Raw genomic sequence first — 21,715 nt, forward strand, 5'->3', positions numbered from 1 at the left:
GCACGCCCATATTCCGTTCTGAAGTTGCGAAGAAGCTCCATGATTGCGTCCAACATTGCGGTGTGCTGTTGTCTTCGCTTCAAGCCTGGTGCGTTTCAAACATGATTGTGCGTTCATCATCGCTGTGAATACAACCTCAGACATCCATTCTTCTTCCTTAAAGCACCACTGCGACTAGTTGTGGGGACACTCAACCACGCTTCCTTGTTCCCCTTGATTCTTTTGAATCTCTCCCTCGGCCGGACACGTCTGCTACTCCATCTGCCCTTGATTCCGCAATAAGCCCCCAACTTACTACTTCGCAGACGCAGTCATTGCTAGATTTGCTCAAGGACGCACCAGGCCTCCTTTGGCGCCAATTCGTCTTCGCTCGGACAGGACTTCCATCGCATCCCATCAAATCGACACCGATGCGCCGTCGTCACTACAGCGTTTCCTTAGCCGAGCGCCAAATCATCAAATAGAACGCCGCCGAGATGCTCAAAAGGAAGATCAGACGCCCCTCTATAAGTTCTTCGTCATCACCCGTCGTTCTAGCGCAAAAGAAAGATGGATCGGTACGCTTTTGTGTCGTTTACCACGCGCTAAATAAGATGACCCGCAGTGATATCTATCCGATGCTGCTTATCAATGGTGCGCTAACGTCTTTTCAAGAGGCGCGTTACTTCTCGAGCGTAGATCTTCGTTCGGGCTATTGGCAGAGTCCAATGCACGAAGTTGAAAATAAAAACTCCCTTTTTCTACTCATGGTGGCCTTTATGAGTTCAACGTAATGCCTTTCGGCTTATGCAAAGCTCCCGCCACGCTTGAAAGAACGGTTGACATTGTTCTTCACAGCTTCTAGTGAAAAACCTGCCTAATGTTATCGCTGACGACATTGTCATCTTTCCTTCGACTTTGCCTGTGCATTTGAAGCGTATCAAAAAAGTGTTCACGTGCCTTGCAAATGCTCGTCTTCAAGTGAACACCAAGAAGTGCCGCTTCACTAGCACAACGATTAAAGTTCTGGGCCATCTGCATTGGGCCATCTTGCAACAAATCTCGCATTCAACCTGATGCGGATAAGATTTCCGCAGTGTTCAACTTTCCACGCCCACTTCGCTCAAAAGAAAGTAGTAGCTTCCTCGGTCTCGCCCCCTACTTCCGACGTTTCATCCAGGACTTAACCCCTATTTCCGCCCCCCTCCATGGACTTCTCGTCAGTTCCAGTTCTTTCCAGTGGTGTGATTGCTGCAAAGCCGCTTCTCGGGAACTCAAGCGCGTCTTGACCTCACCATCCGTCATTCTGTCACTTTGATGGTAAGGCACCCACTCTGCTGCACACAGACGTTAGTGGTCAAGGCATTGGCGCGGTGCTGCTGCAGTGCGACCGCGCTTCTCGCGAGAAAGTGGTCGCATATGCAAGCCGCGCATTGACTTCCACGGAAAAGAAGTACACAGTCACCAAAGAGTGCCTGGCTGTTGTATCGTCGGCGCAGAAATTTTGCCCTTAGGTCCGCGGTCGGCATTTCACCGTTTTTGCAGATCATCATGCCTCATCTTGGTGGTCAAAAATCAAAAACTTGTCAGGACGCCTTGGCCGCTGGATCCTCAGATTATAAGCATGTCATTTAGATCTCGTTTATAAGTCCGGAAGCAAGCACCAAGACGCCTACGCACTTTTCCCCTGCCCACTGCCGCTACCTTGCGGTAACGTAACGTCCCATTGTCAACTTGGCCACGCGTACGTCGCGTCGTCAGTTTTACCGGTTGATTCCCTGACCTTGTTGTTATCCAGCCGCCCTTCCGTGTTGTATAGTCACCAGCGCCAATATTCACATTGCCTTGGCATCATGTATCACCTCAGTGGTGCTTCGATCCCATTTATCACCAGGCTTTGAGGACAGTTAAAACTCTTGAAATTAGAGGACGGCCTTCCCTACCGCTACATTTTAACCCGGAGGGCCATCGATGGTTTACCGTCGTTCCGCGCTCTCTCTGTGCTTCTCACGACGACCCGACATCTGGCCACTAGGTTTGCCACAAAACCCGTGAGCGAATACGCAGCCGATTCTTCTGTCCAGGTCTTTCAGCCAGCATCGTCCGATATATCGCCTCGTGCACTCTTTTCCACCGCCATGCGACCTACCAATGCACCCGCCCAGACGCTGCAACTACGACCTTGTCCAGCAGAACCCTTCGCTGTCGTCGGCACTGACCTTTACGGCACTCTTCGGCCATTCCAGACGGCAGCCCAGAGATCGTCACTGCTGTGTATCACTTGACGCGGTACACGAGAATTGCCTCCGTCCGCACAGGCAGTACTTCAAAAGTGGCTGTCTTCTTCCTTCAAGCTATCTACTTATGCCATGGAGCCCCTCTCACCCTTTTGAGCGAACGCGAGAATGCATTTCTCTCAAACACGCTTGATGAAGTTCTCCGAGTCTGCAACGCCGTGCACATGACAACATCCAGGTACCACCCCCAAACCAATGGCCTGACAAAGTGATTTCATCGCACGCTCAGTGATATGCTTTCCATGCATATACAACCTGATCATCGTAACTGGGATGTTATTCTCCCCTTTGTGACATTTGCCTACAACACCACTATTCAGCCAACTACAAGGTACTGTAAGTTTTCTGGTCCACTGTCGGCATCCAACCTCTTCCCTCGACGTTTCTTTATTTTCTGGTCCTGTAAACACTTCACTAATCGTTTGAAAACAGTTTGTGTCCCGTCTTGCCTAATGTCACCACCGTGCTCGCATAAACACCGCGGCGAGCCAAGAAAGTAATGATGATTGTTAGAGTTCATTGGCGCAAGGGCCAGATGTGGCCAAAGAGCGCCAAGGCGGTGATAATGGCTTGTCAGTGGTATGAATAGTGAATCATAAGGTGTGAATAAAACAGATGTGACATGGCTGTAAAGGGGCCTAAAATAGTCACTGAAAGTGTGTAAAATCTATAGGTAATAAGAATATGGCAATAAGTAATGAAGTGTGCTATCGACACGAGAGATGCATTGTGAAAGAATGATGGTATACTAAAATATGTCACAGGCGAAAGTTCTAAAAAGCACTTCTGCCTTAACAGAGCCCTTGAAGTGCAAGGGCCTGGAGGCATAGGCTATATATGCTGAACTACTATCACAGCAGCATCCTCTGGAGAGAGGATGCGCTACGAAATGATTGGACTATTAACATGCAGGACCACATCGTTCAGAAAGCCTAGGACAGCTTTAGTGCTAAAAAGCGGCTCTTCACCAAGAAACATAGCAGGATGGAGAGGAACACAATGGCGGTATACTGGAGGAAAATGTTTCTTTCTCTCTCTTCCGGTTTCCCGACACTCCAGCAGGACGTGGAGGACGGTCAGCCTCTCTCCACATCTACCACAGGTTGGTGGTTCATCACCAGTCAGCAAAAAACTGTGGGTGCCGTACGTGTGTCCTATTCTGAGACCACAGAATAGGACGTCAGTTCGTCGTGTTTTCTTTACGGGGGGCCAGAAACCTAACTGTGGTTTAATCAGGTGAAGCTTATTATCTGTTTCAGCGTCCCACAAGCGTTGCCAGTGGCTTCGCAGTTTCTTTCGCAAGAAAGGTTTCACATCTGTTACAGGGACAGCAGCTGTAGGGTTAAAAGTGTGCGGGGTTATTGACGTGGCCATTTGGTCGGCAAGAACATTGCCCTCGATGCCTCTATGGCCCGGCACCCAGCATATAATGACATGCTGCTTTGACATATACGCTCTGCATAGAGTGGAATAAAGCTCTATGAGTACAGGATTTTTGTGTTTGCAGAGTGACATCAGGGCTTTCACAACGCTTAGAGAGTCTGTAAATATAACTGCTTTTTGAAGTTTTCTTTTCGTTATATGATTCACAGCCGACAATATTGCATAGGCCTCAGCCGTAAAGATGCTTGTTTCCAGGCTAGAGTACACCAGATTCCGAGAAAGATGGGCCGACGGCTGCATAAGAAACTCCGGCATGTGACCTAGAAGCGTCTGTGTAAAACTCTCTACACGAATACTTGGATTGAAGCTCTAGGAAATGCATTTTAATGTGTGCCTCTGGTGCGTCTTTCGTGACCGCTACAAACGATGTGTCAGATTCTATGATCTGCCACTGCCACGGCGATAACAGTTTCGCAGGAGCCATAGGACGATGATCAAGCACTGGAACAGCCCATTTGCTCACCAAGATTCCTTACACGTAAAGAGAACGGTTTCCTCGCTGCAGGTCGGTTATAGAAGAGTGCAGCAGCGGTCATATCGTTTATAGTTGAATAAGAAGGATGTTCATTGTTTGCTTGTACTGTCAGAAAATATATGAAACTGCTATATGAACGCTGCAAATGGAGTGACCACTGGTTCGACTCTACATAGAGGCTCTGGATCGAACTTGTTCGGAAAGCACCGGTCGCGAGGCGGATGCCCAGATGGTGAACGGGGTCTAGTATTTTTAATGCACTTGGTGTTGCGGAATTGTAAATTATAGCTCCATAATCAAGGCGCGAGCGGACGAGACTGTTGTACAAGTTTAGGAGGCATTTTCGATCACTACCCCATGTTGTGTGCGAGAGAACTCTTAAAAGGTTCATAGTCTTCAGACATTTTGTCTTCAGATATTTAGGATGGGGGATGAAAGTAAGCTTAGAGTCCAGAATTATGCCCAGGAATTTGTGCTCACTGCTCTTGGATAGTTCCTCTTGATTGACCGTGAGATTTGGCACCGGTGTCACGCCTCTTTTGTTTGAGAATAGTATGCATGTACTTTTCTGTGCGTTTATCTTAAACCCATTTACATCCGTCCATTTAGACAATTTGTTTAATCCAAGCTGCACCTGTCGTTCACAAATAGCGATGTTACAAGATTTGTAACCCATCTGTACATCATCGACATACACAGAATAAAGCATGCTGCGTGGAATGACTGTATACAGGGACTTCATTTTCACAATAAAGAGTGTGCAACTAAGCACACCCCCTTGCGGCACGCCAGCCTCCTGGGTGAATGTTCTAGATAAAACATTGCCCACTCTTACGCGAAACGTGCGGTTAGACAAGTAGCTTTCGACTGTGTTAAACATATTTCCGCGGACCCCCATCGCAGAAAGATCTCGCAGAATCCCGAAGCGCCATGCCGTGTCGTACGCTTTCTCTAAATCTAGAAATACAGAAAGTAAAAACTGTTTATGAATAAATGCATCTCGGATGTTTGCCTCGATGCGAACAAGCTGGTCTATTGTCGACCTACCTTCTCGGAAGCCGCACTGGAAGGGGTCTAGTATTTTGTTATTTTCTAGGAAACAGATTAAGTGCCGGTTTACCATTTTTTCATACAGCTTGCACAGGCAGCTTGTTAGAGCTATTGGCCTGTAGCTGCTGGCTAAGGACGGGTCTTTGCCTTGTTTAAGAATCGGGATGAATATGGCTTCTTTCCATGATGACGGGATACACCCAGCCACCCACATGGCATTAAAAAGATACAACAGTGTTTTCAGTGTTTCAGGGTGTAGGTATCTAACCATTTCATACATAATACGATCGCCACCTGGCGCCGAGTTGTTACAACAAGCCGAGAGATGCTTTAAGTTTGGCTAAGCTAAATGGTCTATTGTAAGCCTCATTTGAAGAACCTTTGCGGTTAAGGGGCTGCCGCTCTTCGCGTTCTTTGAACTTATCAGGTTTTCAGCTGTTATCAAATTTATCAGGTTTTCAGCTGTTGGGGAGTTGCGAAGCAATCTCCAGGCTTTGTTTTGCTTTTTACGTGCTTTTTGGCATTCCTCGTTCCACCAAGGCAGGCGACGCTTATTAGCCAGTCCGATTAGATTGTTGTATGCACCTTTCAGCAGCGTCAATGATAAAACCTGTTATATAGGCCACAGCATCGTCTATGTTAAAAGAGGCAATGTTATCCCGGCTTAAATATGTTATTTCTTGGAAAAGTTCTCAGTTAGCCGAGTCAACCTTCCATCGGGGAATGCGTGGTGAGCATACATCTTGTTTTGTTAAGTTTAACATGATTGGGAAGTGGTCGCTCCCAAAAGGGTTTTTGATAACGGACCACTCCAGGTACGGAATTAGTGTTCACGACACGATACTTAAATCTATGGAGGAGTATGTATTATGCGCAACGCTGTAGTACGTTGACTCTTTCTTATTTAGTATACATGCTCGTGAGGAAAACAGAAAGTTTTCAATCAGGCGACCTCTCGCATCGCAACGAGAGTCCCCCCACAAGGTGTTATGTGCATTTAAATCTCCGACAACTATGTATGGAGCCGGAAGTTCATCTATGTAATTTTGAAATTCTGTTTTATTAAGTGAATAGCTGGGAGGGATGTATATTGAACTAATAGTGATTAGCTTGTCAAACAACACCCCTCGGACAGAAACTGCCTCTAGGGGCGTACGAAGTTTTAATTCCGGCAGGCAACACCTCTGTCTGCTATGATAGCCACACCACCGGATGACAGAACAGTGTCATCGCGGTCTTTGCGAAAAATAGCAAATTGTCTGAGAAAATTTGTGTGTGTACATTTCAGGTGCGTTTCTTGAACACACAGCACCTTAGGGTTACACCTGTGTAGGATGTCTTTAACGTCATCGAGGTTGTGAAGGAGTCCTCTGACGTTCCACTGTATTATTTGTGTATTCATCGTGGGAATGTTTTTTGTGCTGTGTGTTTAAGAGAGAGCAGTTACTTCACTGAGCCCTTGTCCGGCCCTGTGATGCGGGCTTTTTCTTGTTTGGAGCGATCGCGAGATTCACGGCGCTCCTTAGGCGCTGGTGGCGCCGTCTGGCTGGTTGTTGTGTCCATGGCCTCTTGCGAGGCGCTGGGCACGCGCTCTTGCGAGCGGTTTGTTTTACGTGCGGGCCTCGTCTCGATGGACGAGATCCCTGAGGCGACCAGCCCGGAGGTCGATGGCCCCTTGTTCTGAGGTGGCGGAGCAGCGCTAGCTGCAGCCGCCGAGGGGGCGGATGGCGTCGCTGGCAGCTCACCGCGTGTGAGCCGGACAGCCGCCGGAAACCGTTGTGTCGCTGCCCCCTGACGCGCCACATCGGCAAAGGTGTTCTTGGGCAGGTATGATACCCGCCTACGTGCCTCCTTGAATGATATGTTCTCCTTTACTTTGATTGATACTATTCCTTTTTCTCTTTTCCAGGTGGGGCACGACCGCGTGTATGCGGCGTGCTCCCCATCACAGTTCACACAGTGGAGAGAGTTTTCACATGAATCAGAGAGATGTTCGTTCGCACTGCATTTTGCACAAGTCTGACGGCCTCGGCAGTTCTGTGAACTGTGGCCAAATCTTTGGCATTTCAAGCAACGGAGAGGGTTGGGGATGTACGGCCTTACTCGGATTTTAATGTAACCTGCCTCGATGGTTTCTGGCAGCACACTGGAACCGAATGTGAGTATTAGGTGCTTAGTGTCAATTTCTTTACCATCACGCCTCATTCTGATTCGTTTTACGTCGATTACATTTTGTTCTTTCCATTCTTCCAGAAGTTCAGTCTCGGTCAACTCCATGAGATCATCATCAGAAATCACACCGCGGATGGTGTTCATGGTGCGGTGTGGGGTCACTGAAACTGGTATGTCCCCGAGAGACACTTCGCTTTTTTCATATTATTTTTCAAAAGTTTTTCATATTGCTTTTTGTCATGTAGTTCCAAGAGAAGGTCGCCACTCGCAAGTCTGGTTGCCTTATAGCCTCGGCCAATTGTCTGAGTTAGACTTTTGGAAACGAGGAAGGGCGAGATCAATGTCGTTGTCTTTCCTGGTTTCTCACAGTGTATTACCTGATAGCGGGGGAAATTCTCAGTGTTGCGACCAAAACATTTAATATTTCTTCGGTGCGCCCTCGTTTCTGAGGGCGATCAGAGAGCTTCGGAAAGGAGCTATCCATGGAAAATTTTCAGTTTTCGGTAGTAACGCCAGCCGCCCACCATGGAGCCCAACAAGGGGACGCCACAGGTCTTATAAAAACAAGTCCTGCGGACGCCAGCTGCACGTCACCACTATAACCGAATATGAAATAACCTAGGTCGGCTACTAACACAGGGTTAACCCTCGCTGCCAAGAAGGTCGGAAGTAATATAGAAGAGAGTAGACGACAGGAAAGATGAAAAGGCGAGAGAGAAAGACGAAGTTTGGAGAGAGAGACAGGAAAAGACAACTACCTATTTCCCCCGGGTGGGTCAGTACGGGGGTGCCGTCTACAGTGAAGCCGAGGCCAAAGGGGTGTGTTGCCTCCGCCGAAGAGCCGTAAAGGTCCAAACACCCGGCATTGGCTCAACCCCCAGGATCCTCTTCTCCCCAGACACGGCTAAGCCGCGCACGGCTACACGCGGGAGGGGCCAACCCCCATGTGCTCGGGGAGTCAAGAAAGTAGTAAGACTCGTTATGCTGCTACTCACCGAGTCCTTTTCTACCGTCCTGGCGACAGCGTACTGCTTTGTACCGCTGTCCGAATGCTGGGTTCATGTGATACGCCCCAATCTTGGTACATCCACCCCTACAAAGTCATAGAGCAGACCTCCCCAATAAACTACCGCGTTACATCTTTTCATACACCATAGCGTGCATGTGTGCATAGTGGGCACAGTGTGCATCGTTCCAGCCTCAAGCCATTCCATTGGCGTTCCACGCTAGCTTCATTTGGGGCCAGTCTGGCCGCTGCGGTCCACATGTGCAATTAGTGCGAGCATTTATATTATGGCCGTCATAATCGGCATCTGTGTTCATTATGCACGTTCACCTTCGGAGCGCTAGCTCGTCCTTTTGGATTATAGCGTCTGTTGAAGCGTTGCTTATATATATATATATATATATATATATATATATATATGCGTATGTATATGTATATTGCGTCGTCGTACTTCTACGTCGGACCGGGAAAACTAATCGCCGCAGTTCCAGAGGCGAGAACTGCGTCACCCACGAACAGACCAAGGACTCTCCCTTCTCCGACTAATGTTATTGATGTATATGTAGATGGCGTCGCTGCACTCGCCCTCGTTGACACTGGTGCCGCAGTTTCAGATATTAGTGCCAAACTTTGCCGTTTGGTCAGGAAAGTCACGACGCCACTGTCAAACGTATCCCTTCGTACTGCCAGCGCCGACCGCATCACGCCTGCAGCTGCGTGTACTGCTCGTGTTGTGATCAACGGCCTCCTCTACATCGTCAAATTTTTGGTGCTGTGTGCTTGTTCCCACGATCTTATTTTGGGCTGGGACTTACCTTCCGCTAATAAGGCCGTCATCGACTGTTCTCGTGCTGAAGTGGAATTTCAAACGCTGTGCGACGCCCCGCTCCTTGACGCTCGTGAACCTGAAGATAAAGTTTTTGTTGCCGAAGAGGTTACAATTCTACCGCTCTATTTTGCCTCGTCACAGTGTCATGCAACATTGTTGCTGATGCCAGCGCACTTGTTACGCCATCCGCCATTGTCGCTCGTCGCAAATGTTTCCCACTGCCTTTCGCTGTTTTGGACGTTCATGCCGGCGTCAGCAGACTGCTCGTCTCCAACAGATTGTCCTGTCCTCTCACTTTGCTTCATGGGGAGTGCGTTGGCCGCGTCCAGTGTGTCGACCCTGCTGCCAGCATTGACATGCCAACTGGTTCCATCGCCACTCATCAGATTCGCCGGAGTGACCTGTAACCTCGCGCAGGAGCCGACTTCACCCGATGTTCTACATAGCTCCATCGCCGACACGTTGACTGTTTCCCAACGCGCCAAGCTTCTACGCCTTCTCGACAAGTTGCCGCTCGTCTTTCGACTGCCAGCATGTTCCCTTGGGCCGCACTTCAACGGTTTGTCACCGCATCGACACGGGTTACCAGTGCGCCACTGCCACAAAGACCATACCGTGTATCCGCGACAGAGCGCCGTCTCATCGACGACCAAGTAGCTGACATGCTGAAGCGCGGCGTCATTCAGCCTTCGGATATATCCTGGGCATCTCCCGTTGTTCTTGTTAACAAGAAGGACGGATCGATTCGATTCTGTGTCGATTACCGTCGTCTTAACAATATAACTCGTAAAGATGTTAACCCTCTTTCGAGAATTGACGACGCCCTTGACTGTCTCCAAGGTGCGGAGTTCTTCTCTTCTATCGACTTACGTAGCCGCTATTGGCAAGTCCCCATGGCACCGAAGACTAACCTAAAACGGCCTTTGTAACACCAGATGGCCTATATGAACTTCGTGTCATGCCTTTCGGGCTTTGCAATGCCCCCGCAACATTTGAGCGTATGATGGACAACCTTTTGCGTGGTCTCAAGTGGAAAAACGTGTCTGTGCTACTTAGATGACGTGGTTATTTTTTCGCCTGATTTTCCCACCCATCTCTGTAGACTGAAGGAATTGTGTTAGTGCCTAACTGCCGCCGGTCTTCAGCTCAACCTGAGGAAATGCCACTTTGGCGCAAGTCAGCTCACCATCCTTGGCCATGTCGTTCTTGAACACGGTATTCTTCCTGACGCCGCCAAGCTCCGTGTAGTTGCTGATTTTCCGAAACCTTCCTCCGTAAGAGAACTTCGCAACTTCCTTGGCCTTTCTTCTTACTTTCGCCGCTTCATTAGGAATTTTGCGTCCATCACCGCTCCCTTGAATCAGCTTCTACGGAGCGACTTGAACAATTACGCCTGGTCCCCCGACTGGTCACAGGACAAGAGAGCAGCAGGCAGCGTTCGCAGCATGTCTCAACCAGAGCAGCTCAGGCAATCTCGAGCTCGCGCTTCCCGGGTGACTGGCGATGTGGCTGCAGCCCCTGGCATTCCTCTTCAGTACACTACAATCTATATATCATCATCATCATCATCATCATCAGCCTTATACTTTATGTGCACTGCAGGACGAAGGCCTCTCCCTGCGATCTCCAATTACCCCTGTCTTGCGCTAGCGTATTCCAACTTGCGCCTGCGAATTTACTAACCTCATCATCCCACCTAGTTTTCTGCCGTCCTCGACAGCGCTTCCCATCTCTTGGTATCCATTCTGTAGCCCTAATGGTCCACCGGTTATCCATCCTACGCATTACATGGCCTGCCCAGCTTCATTTCTTCCGCTTAATGTCAACTAGAATATCGGCTATCCCCGTTTGTTCTCTGATCCACACCGCTCTCTTCCTGTCTCTTAACGTTACTCGTAAGATTTTTCGTTCCATCGCTCTTTGTGCGGTCCTAAACTTGTTCTCGAGCTTATTTGGTAACCTCCAAGTTTCTGCCCCATATGTTAGCACCGGTAGAATGCAATGATTGTAAACTTTTCTTCTGCCCCATATGTTAGCACCGGTAGAATGCAATGATTGTAAACTTTTCTTTTCAACCACAGTGGTAAGCTCCCACTCAGGATTTGGCAATGCCTGCCATATGTACTCCAACCAAATTTTATTCTTCTGTAAATTTCTTTCTCATGATCAGGGTTCCCTGTGAGTAATTGACCTAGATATACGTACTCCTTTACAGACTCTAGAGGCTGACTGGCGATCCTGAATTGTTGTTTCCTTGCCAGGCTATTGAACATTATCTTTGTCTTCTGCATATTCATCTTCAACCCAATTCGTACACTTTCTCGATTAAGGTCCTCAATCATTTGTTGTAATGCGTCTCCATTGTTGCTGAATAGGACAATGTCATCTGCAAACCGAAGGTTGCTGAGATATTCGCCGTCGATCCTCACTCCTAAGCTTTCCCAGTCTCAGAGATTGAATATATATATATATATATATATATATATATACTATTGTAAGCACTGCTAGGGCATGTCATCTTCCTCATTTGTACGATCATCCCTGCTTGATTCCGTCTTAGAGGGTGCCTTGTTCGCTGAAGTTAATGGAAAACCTACGGCGCAACATTTTCTCATAGGTGGGGGATGTTGCCATCCTGTCGCTCAGTCCTCTTTTCTCTTGAGCTTCCCCTCGAGCACAACCTTGGAGCTGCGCTCGGGTCGCTGCTTGTGCAACTACCCTCGGCCATGTCACAAGAGCAGCAGCCCACACGGCAGCTTCCACTATACCTGCTCCTACCAGAGCACCTTCTTGGACCACACTAACACTCAGAAGGATTCCCAGGTGTTTGCTGGGCTCTACGGCGACGATGATGAAGACTGGTTGGAAAATTACGACCACGTAAGTTCGTTTAACCATTAGGACGACTCCGCAAAGCTGACTCATGTCGCGTATTATATAACTAACGTCCCGAACATTTGGTATCTCAACCATGCATTAACGTGACTTCGTAGCCTGGACCTCTTCTAACAGCAGATGCGACATATTTTGCCCTATCCGCACTGACCGTTCAGAGGCCGCAAAAAAGATGCTTGCTGAGCGTGTTAGCACGCCGGTGAATCTATAACACAAACGCAACACACCTGTGAGGCTGCAACTAAAACGTCTTCTTACCTGCATATAAAAGGCCTAGAACTATGGCCAGAAAAGTGCCGATTAGTCTCATCTACACGCAAAACAATGACTCCCTCAGTTACACGCATAAACGGACCAGTAATTTCTGTTGAAACAACGCACCGTTTCCTTGGAGTCATCATCGGCCGTGATTCATCTTGGACCCCATATATTTCATATGTGAAGAAGAGCTTTATTGCAATAGCCTATGTATTCAAATTTGTCATGAAACAGCCTCGAGGGTATCTCTGCAATCGATGCTACAGCTATACCATGCACTCCTTATAGTCTTCATAAGATACAGCCTGTCCAATCTGGGCAACGCCACTAAAAAGAACCTTCGCACACTCCAGATTTACAAGTTCAAGTTCTGTGGACGAGCCTCAGACTCCATAAGTGTACATCCTCAGGAGCCACAATCGCTTTAGCGCGTGACCATCAAATAGCAACGCACATTGATGCTCTGATGTTCTAAGAGTACACATTCGATATGGTATCTTGCTTGCCCGCCAAGAACTAGGCCGCATAACAGTTTTAGCCGTCTTCTAATTGCTCACGGAGCATCACTACCATTGAAAAACATCCCAGCAGGATGGCGTACGTTGACACTGTGGTCTCTGCATTCACATCGGGTATGGGTTGTCATTGCAGGCATCAAGAATGCACAAATGCTGTCCATGTATCATGGAAACCAGCAGCACTTTTGCTACTACATCAGGTGCACGGTGAGTGCTTACATTATTGCACCAATGCGCGCGGCCACGATTTTATGGCACTTAAACTTTATACGGAACATCACAGCGACGCCGAAGGTGATGACGACGGCGGAAAACGTTCCGGGGGTGTTCATATAATTGCTATCGCAATAAAACGTTCATTAAGGGCAGTCGCTGGTCACCCTATTGAAGGAGATAATGAGTGGATTTACCTTAACAAAGCTGTCCTAGACTACTCGGATAAGAGGAACCAAGTTTGCAGATGCACAAACACATGTATGAGATTCTCCGGATCAGGTTCTTCGATTCTTAGGCTGCTACCGACGTTGACACTTTATTGGAGAACAGAGAGGGAGTCTCGGTAGTGGGCGACAACAAGAGCTTTCTGCATGAATTTACATCATATATACCACAAGCTGCCAGTTGGCAAATAGCTGACAAATAGCTCATAAAGCCCGCCAGACTGACTACATCGACTGGTGGCGTCTCGCTGGGCTAACAATAGGTCTGTATGGCTTTAGAGGCCTGTAGTCTGTCACCGCACGTAAGAAGGCGGGGCGGGTGGTGACGTCAGCCGCGGCGCATTCCTTCACTTGAGGAATGGACCAGTCACTGAAAAAGCTTGAAGACGCTATTGGAGCAGGTTCTTGCCTTTGGTTCGAGTTACTGCAAGAGCCATATACCGGGTGTTCATAATTAGGATTTAAGGAAAATTAAAAAGTCGCCTATGGCAGGTAGCATAATTCTCATTGTTGAGCTGGGCTATTCGAAGAGGCGGACATTAGTAGCAGGAGAAATCGAAACACATATTCAACTGATTAAGAAAATTTCACTAATTAACTTCTCAGTTAATTACTTCACGACACAGTGAAATTTTCGAATTGCAGCCCGTGAGCTTGTCAGGCGTATCGGCTTGAAATGAATTTCCAGAATGACACCAGTTTGGAGATGTGCGCCATCAAACTCGCCATAAAAATGCAGTGTTGTTACACTTACTTTTTATTGCGATAGCAATTATATGGACACTTCAACCGGATTTCTGCCGTCGGCGTCGCCGTCGCCGTCGCCGTGAGGTTCCGTATAGATAAAATCTTCGCCGCGCGCCGTATGCCCCAGCGGAAACGTGCGGGGACGCGCGCTATCGACGGAGAGCGAACGCACTCAATCTCCCACGCGCAAGCAAGGAAGCGGAAAGCCAGCGCCGGAGGGAGCAGGGGGGGGGGGGGGGCACTTCTCTGCCAACAACCGCGCTCGTCGCTCGTCCGCACAGTGTCTTATCTCTCCCACGCGCGAGCAAGGAAGCGGGAAGCCAGCGCCGGAGGGAGCGGGGGGCACTTCTACGCTGCCAACAACCGCGCTCGTCGTTCGTTCGACCGCAACATCTCTTATCTCCACACGGCTCTGACCTTTATGCGCCGTGCATTCGCCGCTCACTTTCCGTTGAAGCGATAGACCGCACGTACCTTCGCCCGCTGCTGCGCGGCGTATGCGCTCGCTGCCAGCGTTTTGACAGTCGTTGGCTGCAGTCATTCAGTGTGATCTATTCATGTTTGTTTGTGCGCGCTCACACCACGCTTGTTCATTCAGTTAGTAATAGTCGGGCCACATTTTCCAACGCACGCTACACATGCAATGCTGCCCAGATCGGCAGTGCAGCACTACAGGTGTGTCCCTTCGCACGCGCTGCCCACGGTAAGCGCTTCTCATCAACACCACCGTTTCACACGCGCCCTTCTCGTGGTCATCGAGTCTCTCTTCATGTCGGTCTACTTACGCCGCAGCACACCTGCTTACTTAATCAGCTCATGTTTACTACAATTCATATTGCTACCAAGGCCGCTCACCTTACTTCGTATGACATTGCTGTGTTGCTATCGCATTCATTGCTTCGCCCTTAGGGCGAAACTGTGACATTTTTTGTCGTTCCGCTTACTTATTTCGGTGGCGTACACGGACGCCACCGAAATCTGTGCCTTAACAAGCTTCGCTTGAAAAATTCAGCCGGGTCGGCTGATTTTGTCATGGACGGCTGCATATTCATTGTGTTCTCGTACGCATTTATATCCGGCACGGCACAGAAAAGGCCGAAGCTGTGGACATGAGCAATATAAGTGGCCATTCGAAGGATAGTTATACTGAAACACATGTATTTGCTGAAGCAGTAATGTAGCTTTAATGACTCGCTTTAGCTTTCTGTATGCATTCAGAGAATGAGGGAACTGGTGCGCATTTGATCGACATGAAGAAAGAGGCGGCCGCGTCAAGATGCTCACGCATGGCGGGAAGCTCAAGTAGAATCAAAGGAAAGGTATATCGATTACGCATTTCTCATTTTCTTGGATTGTCAAACGCATCCTGCTGAATCCTGTGACGTGTAACAGCCGCGCCTGTACGCAAAATGCGCTGGTTGAAGGGATAACCTGTGTTGAGTGGTACATTGGGTTTAGACTTCTTGCAGTGAAAATATTTATTGCTTGCGCTGCCAGTATATTTGAAAGGAGGGCATGAACTGACTTGAGAAAGTGACACTGCTACGTTGTGGAAGCAAGCGAAGAGATTTGTGTTAAATGCTTTGGCTAGCACCCTTATGTTGTGAAACCTCACCACATTAGGAGTGATGGCAGGCCTGATAGAGATGTGGGGACTGAATGATACAAAAAACACATCACAAGTAATGATGGTGACCGGAGTCGATGTGTATGAGAGAGAGAGAAAGAAAACATGAGGGGAAACGCAGATATCTACACCATAATAATGTCCGATTGGTTTCTCTGCATGTGGGGATGGGTTAAGGGTAGAAAAGATGAGACAACAGGAGAAGTTAGAAAGACGCGGCACTTCGCATCAGTATAGTTTGTTTCTGTCTTGTTGCTTTTAAGAAGTGCACTTGCGCTTTTAAAGCAGTTCGGGCTGAAGTCTTCTGGCACAAGGGCACAAGAGTTCTGTCTTCCGTAAGGGGACAGTTCTCAGTCTTATCGGGCGTGGTACTGAAGACTTTTCACTGTGCACAAAAGATGCGCTATCGTCTTTTTGCAGCCATAAATTTCGCATTCTGGGCTTGTGGCCATGCCTATAAGGTAGGAGTAGGCATTAGTAAAATATTATCGAAGCCATAGACGACAAATGCTAGTTACCTCCTGTCGCGGTAAGCCGTACAGAAAGCGGAGCTTCAGATCAAGATGCAGTGAACAAAGGGGCTTGTTTGTAATGACTACAGAATACCATTGGGCCAATGTAAGCTCACAAGTAAGCGCATGGAGCTTACCCGCTGCGTTTGTTATTGTCATCGGGATAGCGACGCATTCGCCACTGTCATGTGAATATCGACGGCTCCGTCTGCTTGCTCACCTCAAACGGATACTACAATGGCTTGGCAACCATTGAAAGACAATAACATGACCTTTCTCAACTGCTCGATAGTAAATTTATCTTGTGTCTGCGACAAGCTGTTCGTCTGGTCCACGGCGTAATGCGGATAGCAAACCTATAGAATCGCAGCCTTGGAATCGCAAAAGATGCACCATTTCTGGGGCGTTTCCTGATTGATAATTGAAGTGCTGCACGCAGACCTGCAAGCTCGATAACCGCAGTTGATGTCACGCGCGGTGTATTGAATTCTGTTGCTGTAGAATTAGACTGCATGATGGACCCATTTGTGCGAGTGAGAGCGGGTGAGGGTGAGCAGTGGATGGTGGCTCCATCTCGCATGCGCAAGGGGGGTAGGCGGGGAGGAAGCGTGCCGTCTTCCATCGTGCGCAGGGCGCTGGGGACGTTCCACTTTGGCGGTGGCTTGGTATGGCGTGACCGCTATCTTAAGAGCTATCTGCGTTGGGTACACAGTCTAGGGGCGCCGAGCGTTGATATGCTCGTGTGCGCTGCGATCTCAGCGCTTAGTTCACGTTGAGGCAAGAGGCAGCACGAAGTCAATTCGCTTGCTGCTGCTGCGGCTTTTCCTCACACCAGCGTTTTGGTACCGAGTGTGCGGGATCATCGCGGTTTGTGTTTGCCTCTGCGCGCGTGACAACATCCTTGTTAATTTATTTAGTAACTGAACGTTTGCAACTTCATGTGGCCGAGGAAACTACTATATATTTCATTTACTTTGTATAGCTGTCTAATAATTTGCTATCGCCGTCGATGCTTCACCATTTGGGCGAAACTGCTACTTTTTGCCGTGGTTAAACTCTTAAATATTATTTTAGTTGTCGCATGTTGTTCTGCAAACATGCACTTAGACTGCCGGTTTGTGTGAGTGAGTGAAATAACTTTATTGAGGTCCAGAGTACACAGTCCGGTTTGTGTGCTTGCTTTATGATTTGGTGCAAATCATTTGTGGCATTGTTGAACAAGAAATGTCATCTACTAGCCGCAACTCCCTGAAATCAGCAGTTAAGGCTTACGTATTCCTTTAAAACCTATCATTTTAAATACTTGATCGAAACCTGCCGCAAATTATAACCGATAATATATGTCTGCGCGCTCAACTTTGTTGTATGGGAGTGCCGGCATGATGAGCAGCATTGAAATCAGCTGTGGAAGGAGACGACGACGGACGCGCGAGCATTGGCGTGAAGGTCGGTAGGCGCGGCGGGCCAGAACTGGGGCCTGCCGGTGTTGTCTGCGGTACCACGCCGTTCCCATATTGGCGCCCAAAGTATGGCCCCGGCTGCCTTCCGGGACGGCGCATCATCGTGGGGAAGACGGGCGGTGGCCTTTCCCCACCCAGTAGCCTCTCCTGCCCCGGGATGGTGCGCCGCGATGTCCGCGGTGCGAGCTGCACCTCTGGCGCTAGATGAGGAGCTTATCCTAGGTCGCTCCTCCTCGTCTCCAATCATCTGGCCCGGCATCGGGCTCCCATGCGGCGTAGTCTCATACGTGCTACTAAAGCTCTAGGCTCCGCCGTTGTGGAGAGGCACTGCCGGCACGGCGGATATCATCCACTCGAGGGTATAGACACCACCTGGGGGAGAGACTGCGTCCCTCGGCGGTACGGTCTGCGGACGTCCACACAGTCAGCTCGGGAGGACGCGGTGAGTGGTGCCCCGCGTTCCGGCGAGATTGCGGGAGCTCGAGGCCAGTTGCCAACGGTAGCGGAGGCGGCACCGTTAGAGCAACGATCATCATCATCTGCAATCCCCCCCTCCTGTTACCTGAATGTTGCGGCGCGGTCTCTTTGCGGTGGCAAGGCATTGGCGGACGGAGGCACCTTACGGTGACCTGCTGCGTATACTCGTCAGATCGAGTTCAGGGTGGAAGACCAGACCAAGTGTGTGTCTGGGAATTGTATCGGGCCTCCGGGTTCCTGCAAGCCCTCGACAACTCGAAGGCTGCACTACCTGGTCCGCCGTATCTTCGCGAGGTGTACGTCCGGGAAGCCAGCCAGGTTTAGTGCCTTCGAGTTCCTGGACGACCTGGCTACTGGGACGTTGCCTGCTCTGCCGATCTTCGTTCCGCGCAGCAGTCTATAAGATTCGCCCACAGCTCGCGGGGTTGCCGTGCCGATGCTGCAAGCCACCGTGACCCAGTGCCATCATCACTTTCGCAGAGAGAGGGGCAATATGGGAGTGATAGCATGATGAGAGGCATTGGAGCCAGCTGCGGAAGAAGACAACCACAGACGCGCGAGCGGTGGTGCGAGGCGCGGCGTGATACTCTTAGGTTCGGCTGACCAGGATTAGAGCCTGCTAGCATGAACTACCGCGCTGTTCCCACGCTGAGTCCACAGTTGTTAACCGTCAGTTTTCAGTTGGTTTTATGAGTAATAGTAGCAGTAGTGGATTTTGAGCAGATATAGTGAGACATGAGTATATTCTGGTACGCTTTCTTTGCGGTTGGACTACACAATGTTCCCCCGAATACAGCTATCTCTACTGAATATAGTATGTTGGTTGGTAGCATTCTGTTCGACTAAATACTGCTTGAATCATGACACTAATGTGAAAAGTGACTGAAACCTAGTGCATATTGCAGAACCTCAAGGAATCAAACTCAGAGTGCCCAACCATCGAGCATGTCTTAGTTTGATACGCAAAACCAGTCAACAGTCAGTCAACAGTCAGTCAATAAATCAGTTCATCAAATCATCAAATAATTATAAATTGGCGCCGCCAGTGTTCTACGCACGAGACACCGCGGGGGAACATTATCTAAAAAGGGAGCAAGCTGCATCAGTAAATAAAATAAAACAAGCAGAGTGCTTCGTGAGGCAAACGACTTAGACGTACCGTTTCGCGGAAGTTGCTACGCTGATGTTTAGCAGACGGGCAACGAGACCATCCGATCCCTCGTGCTTGGAGTGCGTCGTAAGGGCGCCGATTATGACAGAAGAGCACGTCGGTCGAGTGAAGGAGCGCGCTGCAGCTACGACAAGTGCGTGCAATGTCGCAGCCACCACTTTGAGAAAAAGAGAACTGCGTCGCGCCGACTCAAGGAACCTGCAGTGTTGCAAACGACTCGAGCGACGCCACCGGCTTTCTCTGGAGTTCGCCTTGCAACACTCCTTCGGCATTTGAAAACATCTGCATGTCGCACGCCACTGACGCCGTAGAAAAGTGCCTAATGCAGAATGAGCTCGCAGTGATGAATAGAGCGACGCATTTCTTCTTTTTGTTTTTATAATTTTTTAACCACAGCAGCCGGTTTATGGCTAGGTCTGCCGGAGCCTTCTTGGACCAGATGTAAACGAAAATTACGCCGTTTGCTCGATATGGCGGGGCCCAGCCTGTTCGTTTCGAACCAAAAGGGCAGCCATTTCTGACTCATTTGCACCGTTCACGAGAAGTAAATGCGCATTAGTCTTTCGCTAAACCTCATCCCCTCTCAGCCGCACAGTTCGCTCCTTACCTTAGCTGTCTTCTTGACATTGGTTCTCGGTATCGAAGGACGAAGACCTAGCATATCCAAGCGTATGTGCTAGGTGGAACAACGAACATTCAAGCGACTCTCAAGCGTGTCCAACTTAATGCACAGAGGATATTCATAAGCTTAAATATAGTTGACGTATGACTTTAGTGGTAGCAGCAATGTGTTTATCAGGAGTCACGGTACTTTGATGTGTAAGCATAAGTTTAGCCGCGTCAAAAAGTACTTTAGATGTGTTGGTTCGTCAAAGCACACCCAGATCATATTGTGTGCTACCGCTTTATTCTTTAACTGGCGCACTAACTGTATAGCCCTAACCATTGTTCAACAATACGCAACCTTTAATCAAGCGGCACTCAAACCAAGCTACAACCATGGGCACCTTAATGAATTGCTGCTGAGGTAGAGTGACATGGAATCTTGTCAAAATTAAGTTCCGCTACCTTACACAGAAACTGATTGAAGGAGTGCTTCATCAGCCACTTAGGCTACAAGCGAACGACTACTGGTGAGCAAGCAGCACACTCGAAGGTACTTCTACACTGTTTAAAAAGCCGCGGTTCGGCCCGAAAGTTTAAATCTTGATGTTAGGGGCAATCATGAACCGATCTTACTCGATGACTGCGAGTGCTCGCTGTCACAACGCTGGCGTGATGAGCCCGGCAGCAGCGGCGACCGAATTTTCTTCATGCTGGCTCTCACTTGAACGAGAACTAGGCGCGCGAAAACACAGCCCACCGGAAGTAACCAGCCACTTCGGGTCGGCTAACTTTTGCACGCACAACCTCCAGGATAGGATCCGCACGGCCGCGCTCAGTAGAGCCATACTTATCTGCCGCTGGAGTAGAAGAGGAGAAGCGTGCTAACCTGCCCCCTTGTCCTTCCCCTCCTAGCGAGTGCTCACCTCCCGGCTCCCCTACCTCCCTTGCGCGCGAGAGATGCCGAGTACCAAGCCACCATCCTTCTCAGCTCACCCTCGCGAACTTTCCCTCGCACCTACAGCATACGATGCCAGTCGTGATCGAATCGCAATTGAACTTTATAGATAGTTTGCACGTGACGTCACTGACACAGCTTCCGGCCGTAATGATTCTCCAATATGGCGCCTCAGTGCAGAATACTCACTGCCGCGGGTAACCTGCTCCCATGGATGAAGGAAACCTTAGTAGAGGCCCCGCCTCGACAGGCTCTTCAGAGAGTGTTAGTACCGCGCGAAATGCCAAGAACGCAGTTTCTCACCGTGACAGTTCACTAACATGGCACTTAGGATGACGTCAGCGCAAGCCATCCATACGAAACCTCATGGTGACGTCGACGCTGACGGAAGAATATTGCCTGGAGTGTTCATATCAGTGCGATCGAAATAAAAACCTTGTAGGCGACCGGCTGCGAGAAAAGTGAGTGTTTGCAAACAAGCTGTCAAGTTTCGTCTTGGCAATCCGCCCACGGCCACTGCTGCTCAGAGCGTAGACAGACGGCAGGGCTCCGCTCCACCCATGGCACTCACTGCGCTTGAGCGAAGCGTTTTCCGCAGTCTCTGCTAGGCAGTGGCGCCGCGCGAGAGTCACATGCTTTGGTGTAAATCGCTCAATACGTCGGAGAAAGCGTTCACGTCCAAAGAAGACTGAAGGATCATTGGAACCACGTGAACAAGCACCGCCAGCGTGCTTGCGGAACGTGCCAACACTACGCGTCAGGAGTTGGGCTGGGGCAGCGCACCTGTCGTCGCAAGAG

The 21,715-nt window shown here is 49.3% G+C and overlaps 1 protein-coding gene across 1 annotated transcript in view; it reads right to left on the reverse strand.

Annotated features, from left to right (window-relative positions):
* Positions 1-19,607, reverse strand: part of LOC119445782 (monocarboxylate transporter 12) — a 93,019-nt gene extending 73,412 nt beyond the window's left edge. Inside the window, exon 1 of the mRNA XM_049663616.1 lies at positions 19,345-19,607. The gene's annotated coding sequence lies outside the window, so the exon portion shown is untranslated. The remainder of the gene's footprint in view (positions 1-19,344) is intronic.
* Between the last annotated feature and the right edge of the window lie 2,108 nt (positions 19,608-21,715).

The sequence above is a fragment of the Dermacentor silvarum genome, chromosome 3 (genome assembly GCF_013339745.2).
Source record: "Dermacentor silvarum isolate Dsil-2018 chromosome 3, BIME_Dsil_1.4, whole genome shotgun sequence".
Taxonomy (NCBI): domain Eukaryota; kingdom Metazoa; phylum Arthropoda; class Arachnida; order Ixodida; family Ixodidae; genus Dermacentor; species Dermacentor silvarum.